General features: G+C 51.9%; 1 long non-coding RNA gene across 1 annotated transcript; it reads right to left on the bottom strand.

The window, feature by feature from the left end:
* Positions 1-20,261: 20,261 nt before the first annotated feature.
* On the bottom strand, positions 20,262-21,496 carry LOC121233067. The gene is made up of 2 exons (XR_005931851.1): positions 21,253-21,496; positions 20,262-20,803 (listed from the first exon to the last, which is right to left on the bottom strand). It is a non-coding gene; the product is annotated as an uncharacterized LOC121233067 (long non-coding RNA).
* Between the last annotated feature and the right edge of the window lie 2,410 nt (positions 21,497-23,906).

The raw sequence follows: 23,906 nt of genomic DNA, 5'->3' as shown, positions 1-23,906 counted from the left end.
TCTGTTGGTCAAGGCCCTCTTCCCTCCCCCAAATCCCCCATTTCTTTTGCCCAGGCTCCTCCTGACCTCCCCAAATGTGTCACCTTGTTGAGGGTGGCTTCCTGATGACCTTCATGACCTCAGAGTATCTCTCTCCCTGCTGACCAGTGAGAAGTGACCTCACAGCCACCATCCAAGGGGACTATACTGTCTGCTGTGCTTGAGAGGCCTCTTCACAGCCTACCCAGCAGCACTGGAGGAAGGTGATGCCCTGCACCACCCCAGAGGTTCCCTGCCTGCAAACCCACTCGTAGATCCGAAGGGTTCCTGCATCACTTTTCCCACATGGGTGCTTCAGTTACCACAGGGCAGCTTGGATGCCATGGCCACCTCTGTGCGGACAACTGAATCAAGACCAGAATGTAAATTTTAGAAAAATGTGGAAGCCTATGCAGAAAAGGAAATCTATGTAATAGCAGAAAAAGTCTTAATTTCCAGCTTTTAATGATCTTTTATGAAATTTTGCTGATCACGGAGGGATGCTGCTGGGTTCCCAGAGGACTTTGTACCACTGATGGAATTCGTTCCTGATCATCCAGCCAACTTCCCATGCACTGCATCGTCCACGTCTTCAGTCCAGATGTCAACAATGCGCCCTAAGGAGACTATGGGAAACCACATCCAAGGACTTGCAAAAGTCCAGGTACACAGCATGCCCTTCTTTCCCCTCCCACATGGGTTCAGCAATCCTTTTCTTGTCCTTCAAGCGATGGAGATGGCTGCAAGAGCATTTTCCCTGTCCCCTTGCCAGGGACTGAGGTGAAGGTGGCCAACCTGTAACACTCCCAAGGTGAAGGTGGCCAACCTGTCACACTCCCAATCCTCCTTTTTGCCCTTCTTGAAGATGGGTTTGAGATTTGCCTTTTCTGAGGATCTTGGAACCTGCCTGATCTCTCTGCCCCTTCCAAGATGTTTGAGAGAGGCCTCGTGATGACACCAGCCAGCTCCACCAGCACCTCTCTGCTGCATCGCACACCAAAAGCCGTCTTCATATCCCACACTTGCAGGGGAGTGCCCAGGACACCGCACGTGCCAGTCCATGTCCTCTGGGCTGGTTCAAAAGAGAACCAGAAGCGATCTCCTCCTGCAGGCCCACAACTCCCATGGGCTCTCCGTGCAGCTCACAGCTTCCCTGAGCATTTTTCTCAGTGTCCCCCTGCCCCAACCTTTCTAGGCCACAGGCTGTAGATGAGAGGATTGAACAGGGATGTGAGGATGGTGTAGATAAGGGGCTCTGTCAGCCTATCTCAGGAGGGCTCTTCTGGGCATCACACACCCAAGGATGAGGGTGTCGTAGAAAAGAGTGGCACTAGTGAGGCGGGAGGAGCAGGTGGAGAAGTCTTTCTGCCTGCCCGCGCCGGATGGGAGACGTTCCTCAGGGTGGCAGCTCTGATGCACACAGGATGACCATGTGAACAGGAAGGGGAGGATGGGATCTAAAAAGCAGGTCATGACAGCAAAGAGCATGAGTGTCACAGTGCCAGTGTGTGAAAGCTCCAGCAATGGGGTGAAATCACAGAAGAAGTGGTCCACTCCACTGGGGCCACAGAACGGTATCTGGGACATGACTGAAATGATTACTGTAGCTGACAGAAATCCCCCTAGCGAAGGAGACAGACCTGGCAGTTCCTGAGTCTTGTAGAGAGCAGGGGGTGGCACACAGCCCAGTACTGATCGTAGGATGTAGTCACCAGCAGTAAACACTCTGCACATGCAAAAGGACATGAGGTCCTTACAGCTCCAGTGCCTCATTGCCTCCTCACCACCTTCCACAGTGCCTGCTCATGAACCTGGAGACTTCCTGGGGTTGCTGACAAAGACCTTTTTCTGTTTCCTCTACCTGAGCAAGCAGTTTGCTAACTTCAAACACCAGGTCACTCCTGCTGACTCCTGCTCTCATCCTAAATGACAAAAGCTAGTCCAACCTGTTGTCTGTCACATAGAGGACCCCCACAAATCCAAGCTTCCCCTTCATACAGGGGGACATAGTCCTCGTCCTCCCTGCTGCTCCCTGGGCAGAGCCTGTAGCCCTCCATTGCAGCACCACAGCTCAGCAAGCTGTCCCACCACGTCTCATTTCATCCAAAACCATCACAGTTCTGTGACAAGCCACGCGGTCTCCAGCTCCTCCTGGCAGTGCACATTAGGGCCACGGCATCTCAGCTGTGGCAGCGTAGTGGAGCACAGACTTCTCACAGGGAAACCTGAACACTGGTCCTGACCAGAAAAAGATTGAACATCGAGTTCTTAGGGCTGCGCTGCACCCTGCTGCGCGTCCAGCACGGCCATCAAACCTGTGTTATGCTGCACAGATCCCTGGGCCACAGGACAACCTCAGCAGCATATTATCACACAAGAGCCTGCAGGCAGGTCCCACTCTGTACTGGACATCATGCCTCCTGCGTGGCCTTGCCTGTATCTAACCGTGCAGCAAAACATTCTCATGAAAACATCATTTCTGTTTGACTGTTGAGACGATGAGTAGAGTTGTTCCTTGTAAGAAAATCCTATAGTAGCTTGGATGACCAAAAGAGGAGACTGTTTTCTATGGATGGGGTCTGCATGGTTTGCTGCATTCAGGTAGAAGGCCCGTTCAATGCTACACCACCTGGGGTTCTCACCATCTAAAGGGGCCTAAGATGATCTGCATGGTTCTCTCCTTATAGTGTTAACGATGATGAACATAATTTTAAAATGCAGCTCACTGTGTCCGAGTTCCTTTCTTACTGGGGTCATACCAGACCAGCACCTCCTCGAGAAAAAAAATCACTCTCTCAGCACCCTTGGATGCAGCCCCTATGGTTCCCATGGACTGGTAAGGGTGTAGTTTGCTTGAGTAACCCCGCGCTTGATCCCCATCCACTGCTGGTTGGTCTCCTCCAGAGTCCTGCCTCACAGCTCAAAGGCCTGGGAGACCTTGCTGGTATTAACCGAGGCTGTGACGTAGAGTACCTCAGATCTATCTAGAGCTACTCTTCCTCATTTCAGCAGTGGTCCTACCTTATCTCTTTTGCTTCTGTAACAGTTCCTGAAGTACCAAAAGTTCATCTTGGTGCCCTTGAAATCCTTTTTGAGCTTCCACCGAGTTTTGACATGGACCATTGCTGTGCTTGGAGGATGATGTCCTTGAAGACAAGATGTATCCAGGCACACTCTGAAAATTCTTGGTCTTTTCATTGACTGGATCATCAAGGGAGTGAGTAAAAACCCCTGTGTGACATGCTTCCTGTTCATGCAATGCCTGCAGCTCTTGGGTGGAGAAGGAGCAGACCTTGCCTCATGATGGCATCTGACGACTGATGCCTCTGACTGATGCCTTTAGTGTATGGCAAACAGGCACCAAATCGCACTCTCTGTGATGCCGTCTGGGACAGTCTATGACGCACCCACCCTGAATGGGAATTGCTTTCCTGCAGCTCCTGTGAGGTCCCTGCCAGCCTTGGCATCTCGTGTAGCTCTGTGGCCCTGGATTTGGACATGAAACAGAGTACGTGCCCTGAATTCTGTTAGGCAGTGTGGGGACGAACCTGGGACACATGCCATTACTAGTCAGTGGTGGTACAGTAAATTCAGCTGATGGAAAAGAGAGAGACCCAGCTCTCGCTATGGTACATGACTGCAGTCGTTCATATGAATACCTGTGTCAAGTGCCATGAAGATAAGGAGTAGGAAAAGGTTCTTTTGGCCTTTAGTTGGGCATAAGCTGCCATGTCACTTGGCCAAAGGAATTTCCCACCAGGCTCATGCATGATTCCCAAGATGTTGCCCTGTCTCTATGAACTTCTCCGTTACAGTTTGCTGTTACCTACATGTATCTTGGACCACCTCTGGCCGTTCAAATGTCACCAGGGATTTGCATCTGAACACCTGACTCCTGCCTTTGCTCTCCCTTAATTCAGATGGGAGCTGAGACAAGGAGCTCACATGCAGGTGTCTATTTTGCTCACACCTGAACTGAGGCAAGAGGAATCCCACCTCCTGTGGCTTTGTGGTGTGCATGGGAGGCAGCTGAGCCTCCTTCCAATGCCATGAGTAGAAAGGCAGGATGATTTGCCTCCATTGACCCATGGATGCCTTCCCTCAGCAGGGGTAAAGGAGATCCCTGCCTGCCTCTCTCTGGGGATCCTGTCTAACAATATGACCAAAAAATGTGGCATGTAGATGGAAGTTTGTCTCTGAGAGGAGAATTTTATTTCAGGAAAGAAGTGTCTCTCCCTAGCTGAGGGAGGCAACACCAGTGATTGCTTCAGCCTGTTTCCCAGCAGGTTCCCCTGGAGCCCCAGGGACACCAGGAGGGAGCCCAGAGGGGGCAGAGAAAGTGCTGCCTTGGGCTGGTCCTCTGCTGCTGAGCTGGGCTGGGCTCCTGGGCTGGAGGGAGCTCCTGGCAAGCAGGCAGCATTTCAGAGAGACAGCTCTGCCCAGGAGCAGCTCCTCTGCAAAGCGCAGCAGGGCTGAGGGCACTGCCTGCAGGCACCGAGGGGAGAGGAGTGAGGCAGAGAGAGAGGTTAAAGGCAGTCTGGGGTGGGAGAAGAGAGAAGAGCTGACTTGGAGAAAAATCTTCACAGCCCTTCACAGGGTAAGTCTCTGGCTGCAGGGCAATTCCTGGAATGACCTCCTAAAGCTGGCACATCCCACAGCCTATGGGATCTGTCAGGAGGACTCTCACAGTTTGTGCAGTGTAGAGAAAAAGGACGCGCTTTGGAGCAGAGGTTCCCTGCTGCACCCTCAGAGGGACAGGGCATGTCAGCTGCCTTCACCCGGGGATGGCTGCGGAGTGTGAAGCTGGGTGTGCAGCCAGGGGTGCCCAGGGCTGTCCTGCTGAGCAGGGTCCCTGCACCCCAGGGGGCTGTGTGCTGGGGCAGGGGACTCTGCCGCTGGTCAGGGTAAGTACTCAGCCTGCCTGGGGAGCTCCAACAGCAGAGTGGGGAGAAGCTGTGGGTGGAAGAAGCAACTTGCAGCAGGGCAGGGTCCTTCTGCTGACAAGAGGGTGCTGTGTGGATCGGGGCTGCTCACAGCTCCAGATCAGCCCCGGGGCATTTCTGAGGCCACTTTTCAAGGGGAAGCTCAAAGCAGGGATTGCTATAAAGTAAGGAGCTTTCCATGAGCTTGTGTTTTCATCTTTCTAGTCTTGGGGAATTTTCAGGAGAAATGGAAAAGGAGCTGTCATGCTTGAACAGCTCACTGAGACTCGGGAGCTGTAACTCTGAGGGATCAGTCAGTCTGACAGGAGCCTCCTGAAGTAGAGCACAGGGACTGAGAACAACTGCCTGGCTGTGCTGGTGCCTGGGAGGTGGCATGCACAGCTGGGGAAGGGTAACTCTTTCCTGATTTCCCTGCTGCCTCTCCCTTTGCCTCTCTGAGACAGACCATCACTGCTTTTTTCCTTGGTTCTCCACTTGTCTGTGTTACTGTTACCTTGTTTCTGCTGTCAGGCTCTCTGGGGATGGGAGTTTCAGCTGCAGAGTCACACACTGGATCTTGTGGGTCCTCCCATGCAGCTGTGTCCATGGGAAGAAGTGTCCCAGCTTTCCTCTCATCTGAGGGGTTATGCTCAATGCTGTCTGTGGGGCTGGGGAAAGAGCTGATTCTCCCTTACAGAGATGCCAGCACAGTAGGTCACTTGGCTGTCACCTCAGAGCGTCCTTCCAAGCTGTGAGCTGCCCTGCAGGATGCAAACCTGTCTCACAGCAGCTTTCTGTTATCAGAAAGCCCCATGGAGAAGCACAGAGATGCTATGACTGAGGAAATGCTCTTGGGTTGGTGAAATGAGCCCGGTGTGTCCTTGGCTAGAAGCAGGGTGCTGAGACTTTGAGAAAGGGTGAGACATTTGGTGGTCTGCAGTGGATGTCTCTGCTCTCAGCAGTGTCTGGTGGCTTTTCAGGGTAAAATATGGGAGCGTGATCACCCTCCATCTCAGACAGGTGCAAGCACAGTGAAAGTGGGAACTAGACAGAAGGACAGAGCAGCTCCCCCTCTCTCTGCACGAAGCCACAGGCAATCCTCCTGACTTGCCTGGCTCATGCTGTTCTCCCAGACTGCAGCAGAAATGCTGAAGGCTTCCGAGATCTAAGAAAACTCCCCAGGGGCGATATAGGCAGCTGTAAAAAACCCTAGAACTCTAAAACTATTTTTACCTTCCTGGGTCCTTATCATTGGGAGTGCAGGTGCTGACAACCCCTTCTGCGTTAGGAGTGGATTCAGCTGACAAAGTCAAACACCAGACTGGCCCCTGCCCGCACCCATCCCATGAACCCACTGCTGCAGAGCAGGGCTGACTTCTCAAGAGCCCATGGGCAGAGGCCCTGCTCTTCATTGCACGCTCGGCCAGCACCAAGCAGGGCTCCAGCCACAGGCCTGAAGGAAGGTCTCCTAAGAAAAGGAAAAGGGTCTGTGTGTGTGAGAGTGGGAGGGTCTATGGGAAATGGCTTTGATATTGCTCAGAGAATAATGCCCTGACTCTTCCCTGTCTTTTTTCTACTTTGAAAGCACCCCATGCCCAGAGGAAGAAAATGTCCAACGGCAGCTCCATCGCTGAGTTCCTCCTCCTGGCGTTTGCAGACACGCGGGAGCTGCAGCTCTTGCACTTCTGGCTCTTCCTGGGCATCTACCTGGCTGCCCTCCTGGCCAACGGCCTCATCATCACCGCCGTAGCCTGTGACCACCACCTCCACACCCCCATGTACTTCTTCCTCCTCAACCTCTCCCTCCTCGACCTGGGCTCCATCTCCACCACTGTCCCCAAAGCCATGGCCAACTCCCTCTGGGACACCAGGGCCATCTCCTACCCAGGATGTGCTGCACAGGCATTTCTGTTCGTCTTTTTGATCTCAGCAGAGTATTTTCTTCTCACTGTCATGGCCTACGACCGCTACGTTGCCATCTGCAAAGCCCCTGCACTACGGGACCCTCCTGGGCAGCAGAGCTTAGCGTCCACATGGCAGCAGCTGCCTGGGGCAGTGGGTTCTCATGCTGTGCTGCACACAGCCAATACATTTTCAGCTACCCCCTCTGCCAAGGCAATGCTGTGGACCAGTTCTTCTGCGAAATCCCCCAGATCCTCAAGCTCTCCTGCTCAGATGCCTACCTCAGGGAAGTGGGGGTACTTGTAGTTGCTGTCTGTTTAGCTGTTGGGTGTTTTGTTTTCATTGTGCTGTCCTATGGGCAGATCTTCAGGGCTGTGCTGAGGATCCCCTCTGAGCAGGGACAGCACAAAGCCTTTTCCACCTGCCTCCCTCACCTGGCCTGTGGTCTCCTTGTTTATAAGCACTGGCACGTTTTGCCTACCTGAAGCCCCCCTCCATGTCCTCCCCATCCCTGGACCTGCTGGTGGCAGTTCTGTACTCAGTGGTGCCTCCAGCCTTGAACCCCCTCATCTACAGCATGAGAAACCATGAGATCAAGGATGCCCTGAGAAAACTAATCACTGGATGCTTTTCAGTAGGAATAAACTGCCTCTTGTCTTCTGCATAGTACTTATATCTCTTTGCAGACCAAACCTGTCTTCTGCTGGTCTTTTTATGGTGAATTTTGGGTGTGGTTTTTATTTCTTCTATGTCACTTTCTTTTACTTATCTGAAAGATTTCCACAAAGAAATGTCTGTCTTCCTCTGGTTTCTAATTCACAGTCGATCCAGATTTTGTGTCCTGGAGGCTGTGCAAATGAGCTATGCCCTCTGTGAGTTTAAAGAAAATAAAGGGCCCTGCAGTGACTTGTTTTTCTGAGATCCTTCCTCCAAGACCTTCTCTGCAGCTGCAGGGAGCAGTGCCTGTGTGCAGAGGGGAAGACGAAAAGAGTCCTGGCACAGCAGCAGTGCCAGGGAGCACCAGCGCTTGGTCTTTCCTGAGCTGCTCTCTTCCCACTGCCATGCTCTCCTTCTGAACCCTTTGGTTGGTGTAAAGCCTGAGTGCTCTTCAAGCATGGTTACAGTCCTGCTCTGTGGCAGGCCTGTGGCCGCAGGCACTTGTGTGACAGAGCTGGCCTCCATTGCTCCATTTCCATCAGACAAGTGGATCTCCCCATGCCTTGTGCCACAGATGCCCCCCAGCCCTGGGGCTCACCCCTCTCCGCCCCCGAGGAGCTGGTGTGCCCTTCAGAGGGTCTGGGGCTGTGGGGGTGAGTGCCCACAGCTCTGCCGCACCTTGTGGTGGGCACTGGTGTGGGGCCATGCCAGACTGGGCTGTGCTGGGGAGAGGGCAGGGGAGGTGCAGAGAGGTTAAGGGAAGTGGGAAGAGTTTAGGGGGAGCTGGTCTGGGCTGGAAATCGCCCAGGAGAGAACAATATCAGTGTAGAGCTTGCAGTGTGTGACCATGCAGAGCAAGGACTCACACCGGGGGTTTGTGGTGCAGAGGCAGGGCTTGCGGCAAGCATGGAAGACACGCAGGTGCAGAGCACAGAAGAGGCCGGTCGGTGCCCTTGCGGTGTGGTCAGACAGGGAAGGTGGCTCGGGGTCTTCATCACTCCCAACATCTCTTTTTGGCCATGTCCAGCACTTGCCAGTTATTCCAGGTTTACAGGTAAGTTTGGCTGTGAGGCCACCTCCACCTTCCTGCTGGGCCAAGGGCTGGTGTGGGGGAACGGACAGCCCTGCCCAGCCTCGCTCCTTCCCCAGACCCTGGCAGACCCTGGAGCAGAGCTTTCTGCAAAGCTCCACATGGGACAAGGCTGGGGCAGGGCAGGGGTCAGGTGCTGGGGCAGCTGCAAGAGTAGGAGGGTCATGGAAGAACTGTGATCTGAAGGCCGCCACTGGGATCACAAATGGGGAGAACTTTCCCACCCCTGATTCTCCCCTCCCCATGCTGTGCCTGCAGAGTGGGGCTGTAAGACCACCTAGTGGGCAGTGGGGCTGGGCCAGCACAGGGACAGAAGCAGCTGCCAGGAGCTTTCAGCAGGGACAGGTACAAAGCAGGGAATTTCTACTATATTGCCTTTGTTGTGGAGGTATGTGTGTAGGAAAAGAAAAGCTCACCTGGAGATGCTGGTTGCAAGGGAATTCAGAAGCAAACAGAAGAGCTTTGGTCACTTCTGAGAGACCAAGGCTGAACAAGGAAAATGCAGGCCTGCTGCTGAATGGGCAAGGTGATTTAATATCAGCAGACACAGGTGGGGCTGAAGGAATGAATGCCTGCTGTGCCTGAGTCTTTACTGAAATGGTCTCCAGGTCCTGTGCTCAGGGAAAGGCTTCAAGGAAGAGGAGAGCATGCACTGGCAGGAAAGTCAGGAATTCCCGCAAGGACAGATGCCAGTTTCTGCCCCTGCAGGGGACTAATCCGTGGCAATGGCACAGGCTGGGGGGCTGCCTGGCTGGAAGGAGGTGTTTTGGAAAGGTCTTGGTGGACAGCAAGAGGGACAGGACGCAGCCGTGTGCCTTGGAAGCAAGGGAGGACAGGAGCACCCTGGGCTATACGAACAGGAGCACGGCCAGCTGATTGAGGGAAGAGATTATGCAGAACACTGTGTACAGATTTCAGATCCCAATATAGGAAAGGTGTCGGCAAGCTGGAGCCAGTTTAGCAAAGGCCCCCCATAATGGTCCGAGGCAGGAACACTTTAGCTGTGAGGAGAGGCCTGAGGGAGCTGGGCTTGTCCAGCCTGGAGAAAGGAAGATCTTGGGCAAGACATGAAGCAGCATTGCAGAGTTCCCAGGAAGACTGAGTCAGGCTCGTGTCCATGGTACAAGACACAAGCACAAGAGGCAATGGGCTGAAACAAGGGGGTTAGTGCACATATAGAGATATACATTTCCAACATGAGGATAGCCAGATGCTGGAAGCTGTTTCCCAGGGAGTTTGTGCCAGCTCTATCCCAGAAAGTGACTAAAGCATGTTTGGATAAAGCCCTGAGTAATCTGGTCTGGCCCTGCTTTGAGCAGCAGGTTTCTTCGAAAAACCTCCTGAGGTCCCTTCCAGCCTGAATGATGCTTTCCTTCCTTCCCCTTCATGCTTTCAAATTAGCAAGAGCTCTCAGGGTCTCCCTGACCACAGAAATGATTCACATCAGGTGGCAGGGATGATTTATATGTGCCCCCATATATACAGCCCCAACCATGTCAAGAATCCATCAATATGAGTTTATGAGATTTCCCCAGGTGTATCAGTAACTATTAAAAGAAAAAAAAAAAAAAACACTGACATTCCGAAACATAAATATATGCAACACAGCAGTCCACATCTATGGTAGCAGACTTGAAGTAGTGGAAGGTGTAGTGGGGCATCCTGCTGAAGTGAAATAAATTAAATTTCGATTTTGAGGTGGCTGAAGGAGGACATGTGTTTCAGGGCTGGCATACAGAGAGAAATATAAGATTCAAGCAAGTGTGGGGCTGTAATAGCTTGGGTGCGAGAGGAGCATGATCAGGGTATTGGAAGAAGGCAGACAGGTTGTGGGGCACTCACAGGCCTTGACCAATCCTTGCTTAACCACAGCTTTGTGTTTGAAGCAACAGCCAGTAAGGACAAGAGGGCATCAGTATGGCTTGGGAGATCCCAGGGTCCAAGTGTGGTGGGGAAAAGGGGATGTAACTAAAGTCTGCTGGGAAACCAGCACAGGCACAGGACAGTGTAGGACAGCCTGCAATGGGGATGACTGAGAGCATTGCAGCAGCTGGGACCACCACCAGCCAACACAACTGAGATCCTTATCCTCTCCACCCTGGCTGCTGTCTCTTCCACTGAGTTCCATGAGCAGACACCAGGTTCTTATAGTCCCAGGGCATTGTTGCCTCCTCACCCACCCTCTGTCGAGCCTGTCCTGCACTCAGCCTTGCACACCCCCACATCTCACTGCTCCTTAGAAGAGCCCCAAGCATCCCGTGAGGTAATGGGACCCCTTTCCCAGAGGATGGGGGTCAGGGCTTGGCTGTCCTGCTTGGTGAAACACATCAAGGGTTTTCACAGCCACACTCTACATTTGATTTTTCCAACTCTAAGTAGTGCCTCTGACTTCCTGCTTCACCAGCCCCCAGCGACGGTCCCTTTTCTGGTCATGCTCTCCATGGCCTTTTCAGGGATGGCCCTCACTGGAGCCCACTAACAGGCTCAGAAACTTGGAGGCTTGCTGCTGACTTTGAAGTCTCTAGGGGCTTCTTCAATCTTTCAGGATTTGCAGTTCAGGAAGTCAGCACCAGAGGGCTCATTAACATGAAAAACACCCTAACAAGTCCAGTTGCTGTGCATCATTTTCCTTTAAGTCTTCAATTCTGATGTGGTTAATTAGAGCAGGTTCAGGAGTGTAATCAAAGTGAATGATATGAACACTAAACAACACCAAAAAGAAAGAGTTTCTTTTTCTCCATGTTATTTTTCTGCTTATACATAGAATCATAGAATCATAGAATCATTTAGTTTGGAAAAGACCTTCAAGATCATCGAGTCCAACCATCAGCCCATGCCCACTAAACCATGTTATGGAGTACCCTGTCTACACGCTCTTTGAATACCTCCAGGGATGGTAACTCAACCGCTTCCCTGGGCAGCCTATTCCAATGTCTGACAACCCTCTCAGCAAAAAAATTTTCCTAATATCTAACCTAAATCTCCCTTGCTGCAACTTGAGGCCATTTCCTCTCGTCCTATCTCCAGCCACCTGACAGAGAGACCAGCACCCACCTCACTACACCCCCCCTTCAGGTAGTTGTAGAGAACTATAAGGTCTCCCCTCAGCCTCCTCTTCTCCGCACTAAACAGCCCCAGCTCCCTGAGCCGCTCCTCATAAGACTTATGCTCCAGGCCCCTCACCAACTTGGTTGCCCTTCTCTAGACATGTTCCAGCAACTCAATGTCTTTCCTGTAGTGAGGGGCCCAAACTGAACACAGGACTCGAGGTGCGGCCTCACCAGTGCCGAATCCAGGGGAACAATCATCTCCCTGCTCCTGCTGGCCCCAGTATTTCTGATACAGGCCAGGATGCCATTGGCCTTCTTGGCCACCTGGGCACGCTGCTGACTCAGATTCAGCCAGCTGTCAACCAGCACGCCCAGGTCTTTCTCTGCCGGGCAGCTTTCCAGCCGCTCTTCCCCAAGCCTGTAGCCCTGCATGAGGTTGCTGTGACCGAAGTGCGGGACCCGGCACTTGGCCTTGGTGAACTTCATACGATTAGCCTCAGCCCATGGATCCAGCCTGTCCAGATTGCTCTGTAGAGCCTCCCCACCCTCAAGCAGATCGACCCTGCCTCCCAACTTGGTGTCATCTGCAAACTTGCTGAGGGTGCACTCAATCCCCTCATCCAAATCACTGATAAAGATATTAAACAGAACGGGGCCCAACACCGAGCCCTGGGGAACGCCACTTGTGACCTGCCGCCAGCTGGATTTCACCCCATTCACCACAACCCTCTGGGCTCCTCCATCCAGCCAGTTTTTCACCCAGCGAAGCGTACACTTGTCCAAACCATGAGACACCAGCTTCTAAGGAGTATGCCATGAGAGACAGTGTCAAAGACCTTGCTGAAGTCAAGGTAGATAACATCCACAGCCTTTCCCTCATCCACTAGGTGGGTCACCTGGTCATAGAAGGAGATCAGGTTGGTCAAGCAGGACCTGCCTTTCGTAAACCCATGCTGACTGGGCCTGATCCCCTGCTTGTCCCGGACTTGCCATGTGAGTGCTCTCAAGACAAACCGTTCCATAATCTTCCCTGGTACCGAGGTCAGGCTGACAGGCCTGTAGCTCCCCGGATCCTCCCTCTGACCCTTCTTGTAAATGGCAGTCACATTGGCAAGCCTCCAGTCCTCTGGGACCTCCCCTGTTGACCAGGATCGCTGATAGATGATGGAGATTGGCTTGGCAAGGACCTCCACCAGTTCCCTCAGTACTCTTGGATGGATCCCATCAGGTCCCATAGATTTGTGAGTGTCCAGATGGCGTAGTAGGTCACTAACTATTTCCTCCTGGATTAAGGGGGGTATGTTCTGCTCTTCATCCTCACCTTCCAGCTCAGGGGGCGGAGTACCCTGAGGATAACTGGTCTCCTTATTAAAGACTGAGGCAAAGAAGGCATTAAGTACCTCGGCCTTTTCCTCACCTCTGGTGGCTACGTTCCCTTCTGTATCCATTAAAGGATAGATCTTCTTCTTGGGATTCTTGTTACTGTTAACATATTTGTAAAAACACTTTTAGTTGTCCCTTACAGTAGTGGCCAGATTTAGTTCTAGATGAGCTTTTGCCTTTCTAATTTCCTCTCTGTATGATCTAACAAGATCCTGTACTTCTCCCAAGCTGCCCGCCCTGTCTTCCAGAGATGATATACTCTCCTTTTTTCCTTGACGCCTTGCAAAAGCTCCCCATTCAGCCAGTCCAGTCGTTTTCCTCGGCGGTTCGACTTGCGGCACATGGGAATAGCCTGGTCCTGAGCCATTAGGATTCCCTTCTTAAAGACTGTTCATCCCTCCTGGACCCCTTTGCCCTTCAGGACCGTCTCCCAAGGGACTCTTTCAACCAGTGCCTCGAAGAGGCCAAAGTTTGCCCTCCGGAAGTCCATAGTGGTGGTTTTGCTGACCACCCTCCTTGCCTCACCAAGAATTGAGAATTCTATCATTTCATGGTCGCTAAGCCCAAGACGGCCTCCGACCATCACACCTCCCACCACTCCTTCCCTGTTCGTAAACAACAGATCTAGCAAGGCTCCTCCCCTGGTTGGCTCACCTACCAGCTGTGTCACAATGTTATCTTCCACACACTCCAGGAACCTCCTAGATTGTTTACTCACTGCTGTGTTGTATTTCCAGCAGATATCTGGAAAGTTAAAATCCCCCACAAGGACAAGGGCACACGATTCTGAGACTACTGCCAGCCACTTGTAGAATGATTCATCCGTCTCTTCAACCTGGTCAGGTGGTCTGTAACAGTCTTCCAGCACAATATCTGCCTTATTGGCTTTCCCTCTCATCCTCACCCATAAGCACTCCACCTTGTCATCAGAATCGTGTAGCTCTGTCCAGTCCAAACATTCCCTAACATAGCGAGCCACCCCACCACCTCTTCTACCTTGCCTATCCCTTCTGAAGAGCTTGTATCCATCCATTGCAGCACGCCAGTCATGGGAGTCGTCCCACCATGTTTCCTTGATGGCGACTAAGTCTTATCTATCCTGCTGCACGATGTCTTCCAGCTCCTCCTGTTTATTGCCCATGCTGCGTGCATTGGCATAGATGCATTTGAGCTGGCCTATCGAATCCACCCCTAACATCAGCATGCTGCCCCCAGGCTCATCTCTGGTGCACCTAGTTTTATCCCTTATCCCCTTCAAACCTCGTTTAAAGCCCTCTCTATGAGCCCCGCCATCTCATGAGCGAGGATTCTGTTTACCCCTTTGAGTTAGCTGAAAACCATCTGTCACTAGCAAGCCCGGTGCCGTGTAAACCTCCCCATGATCAAAAAACCCCCAAATTCCACTGATGGCACCAGCGTCTGAGCCACGTATTAACCAGGTGTGTTTTTCTGTTCCTTTCAGTGTATTTCCCTGCCCCTGAAGGGATTGAGGAAAACACTACCTGTGCTCCTGGTCCTTCCACTAACCGCCCCAGTGCCCTGAAGTCCGTTTTGATTGCCTTTGGATTTCTCTCTGCAATCTCATCACTGCCAACCTGCACAACCAGCAATGGGTAATAATCAGAGGTCCGAACCAGACCAGGGAGTTTCCTGGTAATGTCTTTTACCCAGGCCCCAGGGAGGCAGCAGACTTCCCTGTGGGATGGGTCAGGTCTGCATATTGGGCCCTCTGTCCCCCTCAGAAGGGAGTTGCCTATGACAATTACCCTCCTTTTTCTTTTTTCATTTTCTTTTGCCTGACTGAGCCTAGGCACCTCCCTAGATAGGGCTTCATCTACACCCTGATCTTCACTGACCTGGTCCTCAAGTGCCAGAGCCCCATACCTGTTGTGTAGGGGCAACTGCGAAGGTGAGGGAGTCCAGGAGGGGATTCGCCTGCCTCCCCGAGCAGGGACCTCTATCCATTCCCCTCCATCTCTTAGGTCCCCTCCTGCCTGGTGGCAAGATGGCAGGGGAACCTCCACTTCTTGCGGAGCCTCCATCTGCTGCCTCTGCCTCAGGGATGGTAGGGTGTGGGCCCACCAATCTATCTCCCTCTCACACTCCCTGATACTCCTCAACCTTTCCACTTCTCCTTCAGCTCTACTGCCAGGCTGAGCAGTTCATTCACCTGGTCACACCTCACACGAGAGGTGCCCCCGCTGCCCTCCGTCATCAGTGATAGACTCAGGCACTCCCTGCAGCCAGAGACCTGGACAGCTGCACGTTTCCATGGGAGCTCTGTCTGCGTCGCCACATTTTTCCTAGCAATGGCTTGCATCTGAGTGGCAACCATCCCTGGGTCTCCCTCTGGGCCGATGCCCACCGCTTGAGTAGCCTTCTTGAGCTGGGAAGAGGGGGGGGCTGCGCCCTACCTGCGCGCCCTACCTGCGCGCCCTGCCTGCGCGAACAGATGCACAAAACTGCCGTGCCACGCCCTTTGTAATGCGCCACACCCTGTTTGCCCGCCTGTGGAGGACCTTGGCTGGACCGAGGGGCCTGGGGAGGATATTGACCATGACAAGACTGCAGTGCTCCCGTGAGAGAACAAGAAAGGAGGAGAAGAATGCCTGGGAAACTAAGTTTAAGGAATGTGTTGACCGTTTGCAGTTGTGATAAGGAACCTGAAAAAAGCCACCCAATGAGGGGTGAGAAAAACAACTTCTGACAACTTTCTGACCAATAAGGGACAGACATATGTACAAGGTAACAAGTATAATAGGTATAAATTTGCTGGCTTTTGGTATTAAAAATACCCTTCTTTGCTTGTACTATAAGAATGCTTACTTGTCGTTTGTCCGTCTCGACCACGACACCCGGTACCTGGGGGTAGTACCGATACCCCTACTGGTACTCCGGGGTACAACTGCTGTCCCTGCTGGCGCCCGGCGGTAGACCTGCCCTCCCTACCTGACCCTCTGGGGTACGCATTCTATCCCTACCTGATGCTCCGGGGTAGAACCTGGCCACCATTCCCACAATGTCGGGGTAGACCTGGCCTCCCTACCGGCAAGCGCGTTGTTGACCTGGCCTCCCTACCCATGCGGGTGGGGTAGACCTGGTGTCCCCTATGTGATCCTCCGGCATACCACTGGTACCCTTACTGGTACTCCAGGGTAGTACCGATACCCCCACTAGTACTCTGTGGAAGCACCAGTACCCCTCCCCCCGGGTACTTGGGGGTAGTACCGATACCCCTACTGGTACTCCGGGGTACAACTGCTGTCCCTGCTGTCGCCTGGCGGTAGACCTGCCCTCCCTACCTGACCCTCTGTGGTAGGCCTCGTATCCCTACCTGATGGTCCGGGGTAGACATGGCCACCCTACCGGCGCTGGCGAGGTAGACTTGGCCTCTCTACGGGCACAGGCGTGGTAGACTGGGCCTCCCTGCTGGCGCCGCTGGGGTAGACCTGGCCTCCCTGTCCGCAAGCTTGGGGTAGACCTGGCCTCCCTACTGGTGCTTGCGGGGTAGACCTGGCCTCCCTACAAACAAGCACGGGGTTGACCTGGGCTTCCCAACCATGGGGGTGGGGTAGACCTGGCGTCCCGATCTCATCCTCCTGGGTAGTACCAGTACCCCTACTGGTACTCCAGGGTAGTAGCGGTACCCCTGCTGGTACCCCAGGGTACACCTGCTGTCCCTACTGGCGCACTGGGTTAGACCTCACACCCGTACCGGCAAGCGCAGGGTTGACGTGGCCTCGCTAACCATGGGGGTGGGGTAGACCTGCCGTCCCAACCTCATCCTCCCAGGTAGCACCGTTACCCCCACTGGAACTCCAGGGTGGTACCAGTACCCCTACTGGTAACCCGGGGTACACGTGCTGTCCCTACTGGCGCTGTGGTCTAGACCTGGCCACCCTACCTGAAGCTCCGGAGTAGTACCAGTACCCCTACTGGTATTCAGGGGTACACCTGGCGTCACAATGGGAGCGCGGGGGTAGACCCACCCTCCCTACCTGACCCTCTGGCTTCGGCCTGCTACCCCCTACCTGATGCTCCAGGTAGGCCTGGTGTCCCTACCCGCATGGACAGGGTAGACCAGGCCTCCCTACCTGACCATCAGAGGTAGGCCTGGCGTCCCTTCCAGACGCTCTGGGGTAGTACCAGTGCCCTTACTGGTGCTTCAGGGTACTAGCAGTACCCCTACTGGTACCCCAGGGTACACCTGCTGTCCCTACTGGTGCTCCGGGCTAGACCTGGCCTCCCTACCCATGCGGGTGGGGTAGACCTGGCGTCCCCTACGTGATCCTCCGGCATACCACCGGTACCCTTACTGGTACTCCAAGGTAGTCCCGATACCCCCACTAGTACTCCGGCGTAGCACTGGTACCCCCCCCTGGATACTCCAGGGTAGTACCGATACCCCTACTGAAATTCCAGGGTACAACTGCTGTCCCTGCTGTCGCCCGGCGGAAGACCCCGCCCTCCCTACCTGACCCTCTGGCGTCAGCCTGGTACCCCTACCTGATGCTCCAAGTCGGTCTGGCGTCCCTACCCGCACAGACAGGGTAGAACATGCCTCCCAGCCTGACCATCGGGGGTAGGCCTGGCGTCCCTTTCTTACGCTCCGGAGTAGTACCGGTACCCTTACTGGTACTCCAGGGTAGTAGCGGTACCCCTGCTCGTACCCCGGGGTACACATGCTGTCCCTACTGGCGCACTGGGTTAGACATGGGCCCCCTACCAGCAAGCGCAGGGTTGACCTGGCCTCCCTACCCATGCGGGTGGGGTAGACCTGGCGTCCCCTACCTGATCCTCCAGGGTACTACCTGGACCCTTACTGGTACTCCAGGGTAGTACCGATACCCCCACTAGTACTCCAGGGTAGCACCGGTAGGCCCCCCCCCGGTACTTGGGGGTAGTACCGATACCCCTACTGGTACTCCGGGGTACAACTGCTGTCCCTGCTGGCGCCCAGAAGTAGACCCGCCCTCCCTACCTGACCCTCTGTGGTAGGCCTTGTATCCCTACCTGATGCTCCAGGGTAGACCTGGCCACCCTACCGGTGCTGGCGAGGTAGACCTGGCCTCCCTGCTGGCACCGGTGGGGTAGACTTGGCCTCCCTGCCCGCAAGGTAAGGGTAGACCTGGCCTCCCTAGCAGCAAGCACGGGGTTGACCTGGCCTCCCTAACCATGGGGGTGGCGTAGACCTGGCGTCCCGACCTCATCCTCCTGGGTAGCACCGGTACCCCTACTGGTACTCCAGGGTAGTAGCGGTACCCTTACTGGTAACCCGGGGTACACCTGCTGTCTCTACTGGCGCTCGGGGCTAGACCTGGCCTCCCTACCAGCATGGGTGTGGTAGACCTGGCATCCCTGCTGGCTCCGGTGGGGTAGACCTGGCCTCCCTGCCAGCAATGTCTGGGTAGACCTGGCCCTCCCTACCAGCGTGGGCGTGGTAGACCTGGCATCCCTTCCCTGTGCTAGGGCTCTCATGGCCTTTTCTATCCTAGCCAAATCCTCGTTGACTGCTACCCTTAAGGATTGAAATTTTTGATTTTGTTGTACGAGGGAGGTTATTCCTCTACCAGCTCCAGCAGCTCCGACTGCCGTGAGGGTTGCCACCGTGAGGGCTGTAAAGGGCTCACGTTTTTGTATGTGATGGGCTTGAGTAGTTTGATAGTCATAAACAAAATCTTCGGGATGGTAAATAAGCCTAGGTATCACAGCTACTTGTATACGATATTCAGTTGTCTAATTAAAGACCTTTAGGTATATACAAGGTGTAACGCCAGTTTGGGAACAAATCCACTTAGTATTATCTGCAGGAATCAACCACTCAGCTCTTATTTCTCCTGATTTGCGAGTTGTGTTACACAGGTGTCGTTTGCCTTTCGGGACATTTCCTATTGTCGTGGTTTAACCCCAGCCAGCAGCTAAGCACCACGCAGCCGCTCACTCACTCCCCCCCCACCCAGTGGGATGGGGGAGAAAATCGGGAAAAGAAGCAAAACCCACGGGTTGAGATAAGAACAGTTTAATAGAACAGAAAAGAAGAAACGAATAATGATAATGATGACACTAATAAAATGACAACAGCAAAAATGAAAGGATTGGAATGTACAAATGATGCGCAGTGCAATTGCTCACCACCTGCCGACCGGCACCCAGCTAGTCCCCGAGCGGCGATTCCCCGCCCCCCACTTCCCAGTTCCTATACTAGATGGGATGTCACATGGTATGGAATACCCTGTTGGCCAGTTTGGGTCAGGTGCCCTGGCTGTGTCCTGTGCCAACTTCTTGTGCCCCTCCAGCTTTCTCGCTGGCTGGGCATGAGAAGCTGAAAAATCCTTGACATTAGTCTAAACACTACTAGCAGCAACTGAAAACATTGGTGTTATCAACATTCTTCTCATACTGAACTCAAAACATAGCACCGTACCAGCTACTAGGAAGACAGTTAACTCTATTCCAGCTGAAACTAGGACACCTATACACTTTCCTTTTCCCGATACTTGGGACATTGTTATCCCTTGCTTACATCCAGATTCCTTATTCCACAAGCACTGAGCTGGATTTGTTCCGTTGGCCTTTTTAAATCTACTGTCCACCCCAATAGCTTCATAAAAGGGTGGCCGAATGTTGTAACATAACCAACAATGCTCAGTTATATTAGGGTAGGTGGCATTCAGTACTTGATAGCTGGCTTGAAGCATATCCCACAATGGGCTGACTTCGTGTGCAAGAGTCGAGGGTTTGATTTTTGTTGATACGCCCGGGGTGTTATTTTCAGTGACGTTTATGTTAGGAAAGATTGTAACAGTATGTACAATACTGTTACTATCATCTTCCTCTGCTATGACTGGATTTGGTCCCACACCGGAGGGTTCATTGGGCACTGGCTCCTTCCGTATTAAAATTATTCCCCCTGTATCAGTGCCTGGTTCCCAAAACCTGATTCCCCATGTTCTCCCTATAGTCCATCCTAGATCCTCAGGTTTCGAAATGTTAAGATAAATATGCCAACAGGTGCCTCCTCGAACCGTACCTTGAGGCCCATAGGTGGGTTTTTGACATCCTGGCGGTCCCCATCCTACAGTTAAAATTGGTCTTTTCCTGCCCCTGGTGCCCGTTCTGATGCTATTGATTCACAGCCCCAATATGCACAGTAATATTCAGCTGGGTGATTGCAGTATTCTTTTCCTGGATTATTAGCTGGACACATATAAAAGGCTTTATGCTGAACTGTATACTTGCGAGTATTCTCATCAATGGGGGCCCATCCATGGTATGACCTTACTAGGGAACTTAAGTGGGCCGTGAAAGAGGGAGCGCCCAGGGTAATTCTATTTTGTATGACAACTGAGTGTTCTAATTGTATTAGTGACCATTTGAAGGGTTGATGGCTGACCTTGCCAGATACCGTATGCCCAACAAGCAAATACCACAGTAACATCATCCAAACACGGATTGCTGGTGGGGTTCCCCAAGGAACACCAATAGGTGTCGATGTCAATTCCCGATTATCTCTTTGCCAGGGCATACCTGGTCGGGCTCTCAGAGTCCATTTTTCCTCTCGAAGTGTCTGTTTCTCGCTATTACCCGCCGATGATCTCACGGTGTACTCACACGTCCTTTTCCGTACGCCTCTGCCTACTTCGCCTACTCCGGTGCCTGGAGCAGCGAGGTTTCTCATCTTCTCGGCAGCAGTCGTACTTCTTAAGGGCGTGTTTTCCACTTGCAAAGCCCTTACGGGATTCATCTCCTCTCCAGGAACTGTGCAGAATATTTTATGTTACCTGGGAAATGACAAGACACTCGCAGGATTCAGGGTTATAGGAGCTTCAGGTTGGTTAGGGATTTCCCGCAGCTACCCCCCCCCCGTAAGGCAAACGTGTTTAGTCCCCTTCTCCTTTGGGTACACTGTGTACAGCCGTCCCTAAATGGGTGGTTGTTCCTACAGTGTGTCCACCAGCATTCCTTACACAAATTTTATTTAAGAGCAGAATCCATTTTAGTGATACGTCTAGCTCACTTTCACGCGAATCTGATAGCACACCGCCTTATAGTTTCAGGCCAATCGTTCTCATATACTTCCCAGGCTTCAGGTACTAATAATTCCCACCCACAAATTAGTCTATTAATTCCCACTCTATTCAATTGGTCTCCACGGGGGAATTGGTACTCTCGACACTTCATACAATAATAATGTCTCCTTCTAGAACTACAATACCATTTCTGACCGTACTTTACACAGTTACAAAACACCCAACTCCAATGGTTGTGGTTACGATGCTTTAAATACGGAATCTCGCTAAAATATTCCGGTGGTCTAGGGACTTCAGTCTCCACTTCACAACAAAAAGGTAAGTACTTAGGAGTTCCTGTTAATTTATATATATATACCAGCTCCGCTGGTTTGATGAGCTATCCGTTCTGTACGCCGAGGAGTAAAGTTCACCACCTGTAAATTATTTCCAGGTGATACCTGGAGCCACTGGTATAAAGTAGGTTTTACCGTTCTTCCAAAAGGATTCATTCATACATGCAGTTCCTTTTTTTTTTTTTTTTATCACTAGTTTTACGTCTTCTGAAGTCTTTGCTACTTCCCACTGGTCTCTTGGCTAAAGGTCCTTTAATTCGCGAGGCGTGCGTCCATCCTCGTTCTGCAGTCCGGACAGCAGTTTCTGTGGTAAGTAAAACAAGAAAGGGCCCCTCCCACCTAGGAGTGAGAGAGGATTCTTTCCAGGCTCTGATTAATACCATATCGCCTGGCTTCACTGAATGTATGGATATATCTAAGGGTGGCCTCTGTACCACCATTCCCTTCTTTCGCAATTGCTCTCTCCTTTTCATCAGCAGAACAATATAAGGGTTAATACTATCTTCATCTAAAGTAGGGTAATTGGCTGGGCATTCCATATCATAGGGCATGCCATATAACATTTCAAATGGGGAAATTCCAGTATCTGCTCGGGGCTGAGTCCGAATATTTAGTAAAGCAATTGACAAACATCTTACCCATGACGTTTTGGTTTCTATCATTAACTTAGTTAATTGTTTCTTTATTTCTCCATTCATTCGTTCTACTTTCCCGGAGCTTTGGGGATGCCAAGGGGTATGGAACTCCCATTTAGTTCCAAAGGGGGCTAGAGCTTCTTTTACTACTTTGGAAACGAAATGTGGGCCTCTATCTGAATCAATAGTTTCAATATTTCCATATCGCGGTATGATATGCTCTAAAAGTACTTTTACCACTGTATTAGCAGTTGCCCTAGCAGTAGGGAACGCCTCGACATAATGAGTGAGGTGGTCTACCAATACAAGTAAGTGTTTATATCGCCCTATTTTAGGGAGATCAGTAAAATCAATCTGTATTTTGGCAAATGGTCGGTGTGCCAATTCCCGTCCCCCTTGTACTTTTTCTCTAAGATGCTGCTTATTGATCCTCTGGCATGTTAGGCACCCTTGTACGATTCCCTTGGCTACATTATAAATCCCAATACACATGTACTTTATTGCGAATTGATCAACCAGCGCTTGGACACCCCAATGAGTCTTTGAGTGCATACCTCTCATTATTTTCCATGTTAGTGCTTTTGGTAACACCTGTCTCCCATCGGGTAGTTCCCAATTACCCTCTTTTTCCACTACTCCCATTTCCTTCAATTTATCCATTTCTGGTTTCCTAAACTGTGGGCTTAGGATTCTTGCCGGCGTTTCACCTGCCGGCGGGGGTGGTGGTCACAGCAAGTAGTGCTGCCGCCTTGGCTTCTTGGTCAGCAAGATTATTCTCTCGAATTTCAGGGGTCGTTCCTCTTTGGTGTCCCTTAACATGTACCACAGCTATTCGCTTGGGCCCTCTTATTGCTTGTAGAATTTTGACAATCAGTTCCTCATGAACCAAACCTTTTCCTTGAGAATTAATAAGTCCCCGTTCCTCCCAAATTTTTCCAAAAGTGTGTATCACTCCATACACATATGTTGAATCAGTGTACACGGTTCCTTCTTTGTCCTTTAGAAGTTCCAATGCCCTAAGTACTGCGTATAACTCACATGCCTGCGCCGACCAACTAGGACTGAGGGGTCCGGATTCCTTTACTTCTAGGCTTCCCCCGTCCACAACTGCATATCCTGACTTCCTTTTCCCTGCTATTACTCGAGATGACCCATCAGCGAATAACTTTTCTCCCTCTCCCAATTCTACCTCTTCTAGATCTGGCCTAATTTTCGTTTGTTCTTCAATGGTTTGGAGGCAATTATGTGTTAGCTCTTCTTCAGGACCTCCATACAAAAATTGTGCCGGGTTCTGCAAGCTTGTTGTTCCAATCTCCAATTTAGGGGAATGGATTAGGATCCCCTCATATTTTAAAAGCCTAGCATCGGTGATCCATTTTTTCAGCCTTTTGTTGGAAAACTTCCCGAATATTATGGGGGGAGAACACCCTTAATTCACTTCCAAATGTTACCTTATTTGCTTCTTCCACTATCAGGGCTACAGCAACGACTGCCTGTAAACAGGTGGGCCACCCTCTACTGACGGGGTCTAATAATTTGGAAATATACCCTACGGGTTTCTTTTTCCCTGCCCACTCCTGGGTCAAAACCCCGTATGCTGTCCCCTCCTCAGTGGCCACAAATAAATAAAAGCGTCTCTTCACATCAGGCAGACTCAAGACAGGGGCATTAACTAGATCGGCCTTGAGACTCTCTAATCTCTCTTCATCCTCTTGGGTCCATTTAAGCAATCCATCCATAGTTAACTTTTGATACAAAAATCGTGCTTTCGCACTAAAGTTCTCGATCCACTGCCTACAATACCCAAATAGCCCTAACAATTGTCTAATCTGTCATTTACTCCTCGGGGCTTTCAGTGATAAAATCCCATTCACTCGTTCGGGG

This window comes from Aquila chrysaetos (genome assembly GCF_900496995.4).
Source record: "Aquila chrysaetos chrysaetos chromosome W unlocalized genomic scaffold, bAquChr1.4 W_unloc_6, whole genome shotgun sequence".
Taxonomy (NCBI): Eukaryota; Metazoa; Chordata; class Aves; order Accipitriformes; family Accipitridae; genus Aquila; species Aquila chrysaetos.
This window is presented reverse-complemented; position numbering and strand designations above follow the sequence as displayed.